Source organism: Vitis vinifera, chromosome 11, assembly GCF_030704535.1.
Source record: "Vitis vinifera cultivar Pinot Noir 40024 chromosome 11, ASM3070453v1".
Lineage (NCBI taxonomy): Eukaryota > Viridiplantae > Streptophyta > Magnoliopsida > Vitales > Vitaceae > Vitis > Vitis vinifera.
The window spans coordinates 14900633-14913456 of NC_081815.1; positions in this window are offsets into that span (position 1 = coordinate 14900633).

Here is a 12824-nt window from a genome sequence, read left to right on the forward strand (position 1 = left end):
CATCATAGACTGCACATTAGCCGATTAGTCTTCACAGTTTTGTATTGTATTTTACAGAGATCACACCTGTACAATCAATCACATCGTTGTCCTGTCATCTTTTTGTGACAGACCACATCTTGTTCGATTGGTCATGATAGCTCAGTCCCTATTTCGACGTAGACCATACCCTGTCCAATCGATCATGAGAGTTCAATTCCGCTTTTGGCATAAATCTCACCTGTATGATTAGTCATGTTGTAGTCCTGTCTCATTTTCGTCATAGGTTGTACATGTATAATCAATCACGTCATTGTCTTATCTCGTTTTCGTGATAGACTACCTTCTATCCGATCAACCATGACAATTTTGTTTTGATTTTGGCATAGACCACGCCTGTACGATCAGTCACGTCATTGTCCTGTCTAGTCTTTGTCATAGACCGCACATTATCCGATCAATCATGACACCTTAGTTCCGATTTCAATGTAGAACGCACTATTATGATCAGTCACATTGTTGTCTTGTTTCATCTTCATCATATACCTTACCCCATCAAATCAGTCATAATAGTTCAGTTTCCTTTTCAATGTAGGGGCCTTGTACGATTGGTCACGTTGTTGTCTTGTCTCATCTTTGTCATAGACCACATACTGTCCAATCGATCTTGATAGTTCAATATCCTATTATGCGGAGATCACACCTTTACGATCGGTCACATCATTGTCCTATCATCTTTTGATGATAGACCGCATCTTGTTCGATAAATCATGAGAGATCGATTCATATTTGGATGTAAATCGCACTTGTACAATTAGCCACATCATTGCCTTCTCTGATCTTCGTCATAGACCGTACCCTGTCTGATCGGTCATGACAATTCAGTTCCAATTTTGGTGTAGACTGATTCATTTGGTTCCAGCCGGGTCTTTTAATCAAAAACATTTATAAATCCTATGACCTTATACTGGCGTAGCAAAGCTACTATAGTATAGCAGTTCTAGGGTCGAACTCAGGGATGGGTTTTCACTCTATCAGTGACAGACTCTAAATTAGAAATTGATTCTGATGATTTCCTTTAGCACAAACTTGAAATTTAAAAGAAAATAAAATTGTTTTGAAAGTGGTGATTGAAACTAAACTCACATAAAACTAAGTAAAAATAGAAGAAAGAAAGTCTCCCGGAGCTAAAGGTTGCTAGGTTCAAGTTCAGGATGCAAAGTGGAAAATTCCGGATTTTTCTTCTTGCATTGGGGATTTAACCTATAGTTATTTCCCGAACCGGTATAGGTTTGACAATGAAGATTTAATCCATAAAAAGTTAATAGAGATGGTAGTCGAGATCCATTAATGGCTTAAGACACTATGGGTTATCACCTTGAATCACTTTCCACTAGCTCGTACATGATAACTAATGGACTGATATGGATCTAGCAATAAGCATCCACAGAGACCTGAAGCTTACCATGTATTGGCTAGTCAAAGTGATTCTAAGGGATTTAAAGCAAAACTTTGAATTTAGAAACCATTTATGGACTCCAACCACCTGAATTTAATGCACGGAAACGCTCCACCTCTTAATCTGGACTTTTCACCTAGCTTCCTTTACTCTAAGAAACTATAAGTTTAGCCTCTCATCCTCTGGGAAAACATCCTCAGAGGCTGTTTGGCTTCCAAGAAAATAGAAAATAGTAGAGAGAAAAAGAAAGCAAAAAGAACTCTGTATATATTCTAAGTGTAGAATTTACATCAGTTGGTCTCCTGGAGAAAGCTTCCGAGAGACCTCTTCAGTGTTTACAAGAGAATTTATATAGGAAGGTAATTTTACCCTTCCTTGGATACTTCCTAGCTAAGGAATTACATAAGTGGCTGAATACAAGGAGAAAATGGAAATTTAGACACAAAAATATCAGAAGAAAAAGAGTCGGCAAAAATATCCAATTTTCGCACGTTGCAGTTCCAATTTCGTACTTTGGTTTCAGGTGTGCGAAATTCCCACACTTTGGACTGAGGAATTCGCACCTTGATTTCCATCGTGCGAAATTATCCCTCAGCTTGATGCAGTTGTCTTCCGGAGGCCATATCTTCCTCATTTCAGCTCCAAATCGTACATGGTTTGAATCATTGGATTCTTGACTTTCTGAGATTTGAAATGGTATATAGAATGTAGAAAATGGACTTCGGGAAGTGCTCCAAAAGTGCAATGAAAGACTGCAGCTGTGTCCCCTATTTTCATCACCCTGTTTTCCTCTTCTCCATTGTTCTTTCCTTGCATACTTTGAACGACTAAGGCAAAGGATTATGAGGCTCCAAAGCTTGGTTTCTTCTTAAATTTGAGCTTCCAAAAACTTTGCCATGAATTATATATATAGCTCTCCCTCATTCTTAAATTGCTTTGGTGAGCATAAAGTTATCAAAAAGCACCAAAACTTAACACAAATTGATTAGAAACGATTGCAAGGGTCCCTAACATGTTAATTGAGTTAAAAGGTAATAATTACTACTCAAGGGTGCTTAAAAGAGCTAATAACAAGCTACAAAATAGCATGTTTTGAGTAGTAATCATAGACCACACTTGTCTTATCTCATCTTCTTTATGGACTACACACTGTCTGATCGGTCTTAACAATTCAGAATCGTATTCTACGGAGATCACACATGTACGATCGACCAGGTCGTTGTCCTGTCTACTTTTCATGACAAACCGCATCCTATCTGATCGGTCATGATAGTTTAATTTCAAATTCGGCGTTACGATTAGTCACGTAGTTATCCTATCGGGTCATTGTCAAAGACCGTACCCCATCGGATCAATCAAAATAATTTAGTTTCGTTTTTCAGCATAGAGCAGACTTATTCAATCGGTCACATCATTGTCTTGTTTCATCTTTATCATAGACTGAACACTGTCTGTTCGATTTTGATAGTCCAGTATCGTGTTTTACTAAGATCACACCATTACGATTGATCACATCATTGTTCTGTCTGGTTTTCGTGATTGACCGCATCTTATCTGATTAATCATGATAGTTTAGTTATGATTTCGGCGTAGACCGTACCTGTACGATTAGTCACATCATTGTTCTATCAGGTCTTCTTCATAGACTATACTCGATCAGATTGATCATAACAATTTAGTTTCATTTTTGACATATAACGGACCTCTACGATTACTCACGTTGTTTTCCTATCTCGTCTTTGTCACAGACCTCACACTATCAATTAATCTTTAGTGTTTAGTTCCGATTTCGGTGTAGACTGCACCTATATGATGAGTCAATTTGTTATCCTGTCTAGTCTTTGTCATAGACCGTACCCCATTGGATCAACCAAACAGTTTAGTTTCATTTTTATCGAGTGGACCTGTACTATCAATCACATCATTGTCTTGTCTCATCTTCGTCATAGACCGTAAACTATTTGATCGATCATGATAGTTCAAGTCAGATTTTGGCGTAGACTGCACCTCTACGATTAGTCACGTCATTGTCCTATCTAGATTTTGTCGTAGGTCGTACCATGTCGGATTGGTTATAACAATTCAATTTAATTTTCAAGGTAGAGCAAACTTGTTCAATCGGTCACGTCATTGTCCTATCTCGTCTTCATTATAGACCACACACTATCTGATCGATCTTTAAAGTTCAATATTGTATTATGCGAAGATCAAACCTCTATGATCAGTCAAGTCATTGTCCTGTCTACTTTTGGTGATAGACCGCATCCTGTCCAATTAGTCATGACAGTTCAGTTCTAATTTTGTAGACCGCATTTGTACAATTAGTCACGTTGTTGTCTTATTTGGCCTTTGTCATAGACCATACCCCGTTGGATCTGTCATAACAGTTCAGTTTTGTTTTAGGAGTAGAGCAAACTTGTATGATTCGTCATGTCATTGTCCTATCTCATCTTCGTCATATACCACACATTGTACGATCGGTCACATTAGTTGTCATTTCTCATCCTCGTCATAGACTGCACACCGTCTTATCAATCTTAATAGTTCAATATCGTATTTCATAGAAATCACACCTTTACGATTGGTCACATTGTTATCTTGTCTTGTTTTTATGATAGACCGCATACTATCTGATCAATCGTGCAGTTTAGTTCCGATTTTGGTGTAGCCGCACTTGTACGCTCAGTCAAGTTGTTATCCTATTTGGTCTTCATCATAGACAGTACCTTGTCAAATCAGTCATAATAATTCAATTTCATTTTCGATGTAGAGTGAACCTGTATGATTAGTCACGTCGTTGCCCTGTCTAGTCTTCGTCATAGAACGTACCTCGTTAAATCAGTCATAATAATTTAGTTTCGTTTTCGACGTAAAGCAAACCTGTACAATCAATCACGTCATTATCCTCTCTGCTTTTTGTGACAGGCCACATCCTATCCAATCAGTCATGGAGGTTCCGTTCTGAATTCTGCATAGATAACACTTGTATAATCAGTCACATCATTTTTCTATCTGGTCTTCATCATAGACTGTACCCTATTGGATCGGTCATGATAGCTCTATTTCATTTTTGACATAGAGCAGATTTGTACAATCAGTCATGTTGTTCTCTTGTCTCGTCTTCTTCATAGACTACACATTGACCGATCGGTCTTCATAGTTTAGTATTCTATTATGTGGAGATCACACCTATACAATCAGTCATGCCATTGTCCTCTTTGCTTTTTATGATAAATCGCATCCTATCCGATTGGTCATGATAGTTCAGTTATGATTTTGGTGTAGATCATACCTATATGATCAGTCACATAATTGTTTTGTCTAGTCTTCATCATAGACTGTACCCTATCCGATTAGTCATAAAAGTTCAATTTCATATCAGCATAGAGCAGATCTGTATGATCAGTCAAGTCGTTGTATTATCATGTCTTCGTCATACACCACATAATGTTTGATCGGTCTTGATAGTTAGGTATTGTATTATGTAATTATCACACTTGTACGATCAATCACATTATTGTCTTATCTATTTTTCATGATAGACCGCATCCTATCCCATCAGTCATGATAGTTTAGTTATGATTTCGGCTTAGATATCACCTATACGATCAGTCATGTCATTTTCTTATCTGGTTTTCATCATAAACCGTACCCTATCAAATTGGTCATGATAGTTCAGTTTCATTTTCGATGTACAACAGACCTGTACGATTGGTCACGTCATTGTCCTATCTCATCTTTGTCATACACCACACACTGTCCGATTGGTCTTGACAGTTAGGTATTGTATTCTAAGGATATAACACTTGTACGATCAGTTACATCGTTGTCTTGTCTACTTTTCGTAATAAATTGCATCTTATTCGATCGGTCAAGATAGTTAAGTTCCAATTTCGGCGTAGACTGCACATATATGATTAGTTAGTTCATTGTCTTGCCTGGTCTTCGTCATAAACCATAGCTCGATGGATTGGTCATAACAATTTAGTTTCATTTTTGGCATCGAGCGAAACTATATGATCGATCACGTCAGTATCCTATCTTGTCTTCATCATAGACTGCACACTATCCAATCAGTCTTGACAGTTCAATATTGTATTCCGTGAAGATCACAACTTTACGATCTGTCATGCCATTGTCTTGTCTTGTTTTCATGATAGATCGTATATAGTCTGATCAATCATGATAGTTCAGTTTTGATTTTAGCGTAGCTGCACCTGTACTATCAATCACGTTGTTGTCCTGTATGGTCTTCTTCATAGACTGTATCCCGTTGGATCGGTCATAACAGTTCAGTTTTGTTTTTGAAGTAGAGTAGACCTATACGATTAGTCACATCATTGTCCTCTCTGCTTTTCATGATAAACCACATCATACCCAATCGATCTTAGTAGTTCAGTTCCGAATTCTGTGTAGATCGCACCTATACAATCAACCACGTCATTTTCCTATATGGTATTTGTCATAGACCGTACCCTATCGAATTGGTCATGATAGTTCAGTTTCATTTTCAGTGTAGAGTGAACCTGTATGATCGATCACATTGTTCTCTTGTCTCGTCTTCGTCATAGATTGCACACTGTCTGATCTGTCTTCACAGTTCAATATTGTATTCTGTGGAGATCATACCTGTATGATTAGTTATGTTATTTTTCCCTCTTTTTTCATAATAGACCACATCCTGTTTGATTAGTCATGACAATTTAGTTATGATTTTGGCATAGACTGCACTTGTACGATCAATTACGTCGTTGTCTTGTCTGGTCTTCATCATAGACAATACTTTTTTGGATCGATCATAACAATTTAGTTTCATTTTAGGCATAGAGCGGACCTATACCATCAATCACATCGTTGTTTTGTCGAGTCTTCATCGTAGATCGCACATTGTCCTATTTGTCTTGATAGTTTGGTATTGTATTATGTGGACATCACACCTTTACGATCATGAAAGTATAGTTCCGACTTCTATGTAGACCACACCTATATGATCAATAACATCGTTTACCACTTTGGTCTTCGTCATAGACTATACCCCTTCAAATTAGTCATAAAAGTTTAGCTTCATTTTGGCGTAGAGTGGACCTATTCAATTGGTCACATCGTTTTACTATCTCGCCTTTGTCATACATCGTCTACTATCCAACCAATCTTAATAGTTAGGTATCAGATTCTATAAAGATCACACTTGTACGACTGGTCACGTCGTTGTCCTGTCTGCTTTTCGTGATAGGCAACATCCTATCTGATCGGTCATGATAGCTCAATTTTGATTTCGGCGTAGAACACACCTATACAATCAGTCATGTCATTTTCCTATTTGGTCATCATCATAGACTATACCTAATCGGATCGTTTATGATAGTTCAACTTCATTTTCGAAGTACAACTGACTTGTATGATCGGTCATGTCGTTGTACTATCTTGTCTTCATCATACATTGCACACGGTCTGATCTTGATCTTGACAATTAGGTATTGTATTCTTTGGAGATCACACCTATATGATCGGTCATGTGGTTCTCCTCTCTACTTTTCATGATAGATCGCATCCTATTCGATCGGTCATCGTAGTTCAGTTCTTTTAGTGTAGACTGCACCTGTATGATCAGTCACATCATTTTCTAATCTAGTCTTCATCATAGACCGTACCTTGTCATATCGATCATGACAGTCCAGTTTCATTTTTAGCGTAGAGAGGATCTGTACGATCAGTCACGTCATTTTTCTATCTCATCTTTGTCATAAATCGCACACTGTTCTATCGGTCTTGACATTTTAGTATCATATTCTATGAAGATCACACCTTTACGATTGGTCACTTTGTTGTTCTGTTTGGTTTTCATGATTGACTGCATCTTGTCTAATCTGTCTTGACAGTTCAGTTCCAATTTCAGCATAAACTACACCTATATGATCAATAAAGTTGTTATCCTATTTGTTCTTCATCATAGACCGTACCCCGTCCCTTTGGATCATCTATAAAAGTTCAATTTTGTGTTTGGCAAAGATTGAACCTATACGATAGATCACGTCCTTGTCTTGTCTCGTCTTCATCATAGACTACACACGGTCCAATCAATCTTGACTGTTCAGTATCATATTTTATAGAGATCACACCATTAAGATCTAACACATCATTGTCTTGTTAGGTTTTAGTGATTGACTGCATTTTTCTGATCAACTATGATAGTTTAGTTCCGATTTCGATATAGATCGCATTGATTTGATTGGTCACATCGTTGTCTTATCTGGTCTTCATCATAAACTGTACCTGAACCAATCGGTCATTACAGTTTAGTTTTGTTTTTAGCATAGAGCGAACTTGTACGATCGGTTATGTCATTATATTGTTTCATCTTCATCATACATCGCACACTATTTGATCGATCTTGATAGTTAGGTTTCATATTCTACGAAGATCACAAGTGTACGATCAGTCACGTCATTGTCTTATATGCTTTTCATGATAGATTGCAACCTATCCGATCAGTAATGACAATTCAGTTTGGATTTTAGCATAGACTGCACTAGTACGATCAATAACATATTTTTCTTATATGGTATTTGTCATTGATTGTACCTTATCGAATCAGTCATGACAACTCAATTTTGTTTTCGACATAGAACATATTTGTACGATTGGTCACATCATTGTCGTTTCTCATTTTCGTCATAGATGGCACTGATATAATCGGTCACATAGTTGTCCTATATGCTTTTCGTGATAGACCATATCCTATTCTTTTGTTCATGATAGTTCAATTCCAATTTTCACGTAGACCGCACCAATATCATCAGTTACGTTGTTGTCTTGTCTGGTCTTCGTCATAAACTGTACCCTATCAAATTGGTCATAAAAGTTTAATTTCGATTTTAGTATGAAGCGGACTTGTACGATCAGTCACGTTGTTATACTATCTCATCTTCATCATAAACTACACACTGTGTGATTGATCTTGATAATTAGGTTTCGTACTCTATAGAGATCACTCCTATACGATCGATCACGTCATTACCTTGTCTACTTTTTATGATAGACCACATTCTATCCGATCGATCATGATAGTTTAGTTCTGATTTCGATGTAGACTGCACCTGTTTGATCAGTCACATCGTTTTCCTATCTAGTTTTCATCATAGACAGTATCGTGTTGGATCGGTCATGACAATTCAATTTCGTTTGAGGCATAGAGCAGACCTGTACAATCAGTCACATCGTTGTCCTACCTCATCTTCATCATAGACGACATCAGTCTAGTCGGTATTGATAGTTCAATATTGTATTCTATGGAGATCACATCTTTATGATCGGACACATCGTTGTCTTGTCTAGTTTTCGTGATTAACCGCATGTTATTTGATCAATTATGATAGTTCAGTTCTGATTTCAACGTAGACCGCACCTATATGATCAAGCATGTCATTATTCTGTCTGGTCTTTGTCATTGATTGTGCCCCGTCGGATCGATTATAAAAGTTCACTTTTGTGTTCGCCATAGAGTGGACCTGTATGATCAATCACGTCATTGTCATGTCTTGTGTTCTTCATAGACTGCACACTTTCTAATTGGTCTTGACAATTTAGTATCCTATTTTGCAGAGATCACACCTTTAAGATTGGTCACATTGTTCTCTTATCTAGTTTTCATGATTTACCATAACTTTTCTGATCGGTCTTCACAGTTCAGTTCTAATTTCGGGGTAGAGTATACCAATATGACCACTCACATCGTTGTCCTGTTTGGTCTTCGTCATAGACCGTATCTTATTGGTTCAATCATAACAGTTCAGTTTTGTCTTAAGTGTAGAGCGATCTTGTATGATCGATCACGTCATTATCTTGTCTCGTCTTTTTTATACACTACACACTATTTGATCAATCTTGAAAGTTCAATGAAGTACTTTTCGGAGATCACACCTGTACGATTGGTCATGTTGTTGTCTTATCTACTTTTCGTGATCGATCGCATCCTATCTGATTGGTCATGATAGTTTAGTTCGGATTTCGGTGTAGATCACACCTGTATGATCAGTCACATCGTTGTCTTGTCTGGTCTTCATCATAGACGATGCCATGTCGGATTGATCATGACAGTTTAGCTTCATTTTTGGCGTAGAGTAGACCTATACAATTGATCACGTTGTTGCCCTATCATGTCTTTGTTATAAACAACACACTATTCGATCGATCTTGACAATTTAGTATCGTATTCTGAGGATATCACACATCTATAATCGATCAAGCCGTTATCCTATTTTCTTTTCGTGATATATCGCATCTTGTTTGGTTGGTCATGACAAATCAATTTCGATTTCAATATAGATTGCACCTATATGATCAGTCATGTTTATTGTCTTGTCTGGTCTTGGTTATATACCGTATCCCATCAAATTGGTCATAACAGTTAAGTTTCGTCTTTGACGTAGAGAAAACTTATACAATCGGTCACATCATTGTCCTATCTAGTTTTTGTGGCTGATTGTATCTTGTCTGATCTGTTTTGACAGTTCAGTTCTGATTTTGGCATAAGTCGCACCTTTATGATTAATCACATCATTGTCCTATCTAGTCTTCGTTATCGATCGTACCCTATCAAATCGGCTATAAAAATTCAATTTCATTTTTCAACGTAAAACGGACCTATACGATCGATCATGTCGTTGTATTGTCTTGTCTTCGTCATACACCACACACTTTTCGATCGATCATGACAATTAAGGATTGTATTTTGCGGAGATCACACTTGTACTATCAATCATGTCGTTGTCCTGTATGCTTTTCATGATAGACCGCATCCTATCCTATTGGTCATGATAGTTCAGTTCTAATTTTGATGTAGGTCGCACTTGTACAATCAATGACGTCGTTGTCCTGTTTGGTCTTCATCATAGACCATACCCTATTGGATTGGTCATAACAGTTCAGTTTCGTTTTTGGCGTAGAGCGAACTTGTACAATTAGTCACATTGTTGCCCAATCTTGTCTTCATTATAGACAACACACTATCCAATTGATCTTGACAGTTCAATATCATATTATGCGGAGATCAAACTTGTATGATCTGTCAGGTCGTTGTCTTGTCTGTTTTTCATGATAGACCACATCCTGTTCGGTCAATCATGACAAATATGTTTTGATTACAATGTAGACCACACTTGTACGACCAATCACATTGTTGTAGTGTCTGGTCTTTATCATAGTAAACTGTACCCCATCAGTTCGATCATAACAATTTAGTTTCATTTTCAACATAGAGTGAACCTATACGATTGGTAACATTGTTGTTCTATCTCATCTTCATCATAGACCGCACACTGTCTGATCATCTTAATAATTCAATATTTTGTTTTACAAAGATCACACCTTGATGATTAGTCACATCGTTGTCCTATTTGGTTTTCATTACTGATCGCATCCTGTTTGATCTGTCATGACACTTCTGATTACTACCGAAAAGTGCTATTTTGTAGACCTAATTATAAGGGTTTTAAGCACCTTTGAGTAGTAATCATATTCATTTAACCTAATTAATTCATTAAGCTCCTTAGTAATTAGTTCTAACCATTTTTAGTGGCAAGTTTACATGTTTTTCATCAGCTTATGAACCAATTCAAGCATGCCAATTGATGGAGGAGTTACTTGGGTGAGTTAAGCAAGGATTTTGGACGTTTACAGGCTTGAATTTCAAGTGGAAACGCGAGCACAAGCAATGGCAACACCATTTCGCAAGGGGAGGCAATTCACTTGCCAAATGACCAATTTCGCAAGGTGAATTTCACCTTGCCAAAATTTCGCAAGGGGATTTTCCTCATGGTGCGAAATTTGGCCATTTCGCACCATGAAGAAACCACCTTGTGAAATTTCGCAAGGTGGCTTTTCACCTTGCAAAATTTGGACCTTTCATCTTCCCCCTTGCGAAATGCCTTTGAAATCCCCTGTTTTGAGACGCTGTTGATGATATTCCACTGCCGGTTCTCCAAGATATTTTGCTTGACTTTTAGCTTTGTAAATACCTATTTTACCCTTGTAATCAACCAATGAAAAGGTTGCTTTTGTAATAGCTCTTGTAATTTAGCTTTTTATTGTCTTTAAATAGAGGTGAAGAGCCTTAGACACGATCATCTTGTAACCTGTAACTTTATAAGTTATAAGAGCACTTTTGTTCATACGCTTCTTTTCTCTTTTCTTTCTCATTTTCTTAGTAGCCAAACATCCTTGGAGGATGAAATCCCCAAGGATGAGAGGCTAAAACCTTTTAGTTTCTTGAAGTAATGGATGCCATGTGAAGCTCCCGTGTCAGGATGGAGATTTCCAAGCCATAAATGTAAGTAGCTAAGCGTCATAAATGTTTTCATTCAAAGTAAAGCTTTTAATCCCTCTGACTTGCTTTGAATGGCCAATACTTGATAACCATTTGGTCTCAGTGGATTCTTATTGTTAGATCCACTAACGTTCATTAGTTATCTCCTACGAGCCATTGTATTGCAAGTCGAGGAGATGACCTATACCAATAAAAGAACATTTATGAGGTTCGGCTACCCTTTTTGTAAGTTTTCAAGGACTAAAACTCAGTTGTTAAACTCATACCGGTTCGGGAAGTAAGCATCACCTTAGTTGCTTCCCCAACTCGAGGTGAAAAGTCCCAAAATCTCCATTTTTACACAGTGAGTTAAGCATGGCTATCCAAAGCTTTGAGAAACTTCTTTTTCCATCTTTTAACCTATTTTCATGTTAGTTTAGTTTACAACACCTTCATCTTTTTATGTTTTCATCTTAACCTAATTTTTATTAAGAAAAGTTCACTCCATCCTCCGAACTTCACCAGTTAAAGTAAAAACCCTTCCCAGTGTTCGATCCTAGAGCCACTATGCTATAGTAGCTTTGCTACTTTAGTGTAAGGACCTTAAGTATAAATTTTGTTGATACCCTTACATGCCAAGCTACCAAGAGTCGGGTTATCAACTTCAGTGTCAATTTCGACGTAGACCCCACTTGTAAGATCAGTCACATCGTTATCCTATTTGGTCTTGATCATAGACCAACCCCATCAGATCGTTATAATAGTTTAGTTTCATTTTTGGCATAGAGTGGACCTGTACGATCCGTCATGTCGTTGTCCTATCTCGTCTTCATCATAGACTGCACACTGTCTGATCGATTTTGATAGTTCAGCATCGTATTCTACTTAGATCACACCTTTACATTTGGTCACGTTGTTGTCCTGTCTTGTTTTTGTGATAAACTGCACAATATCTGACCGATTATGATAGTTCAGTTTCAATTCGACGTAAACTGCACCTGTATAATTAGTCATGTCGTTGTCTTGTCAGGCCTTCGTCATAGACCATACCCCGTCAAAATGGTCATAATAGTTTAGTTTCAT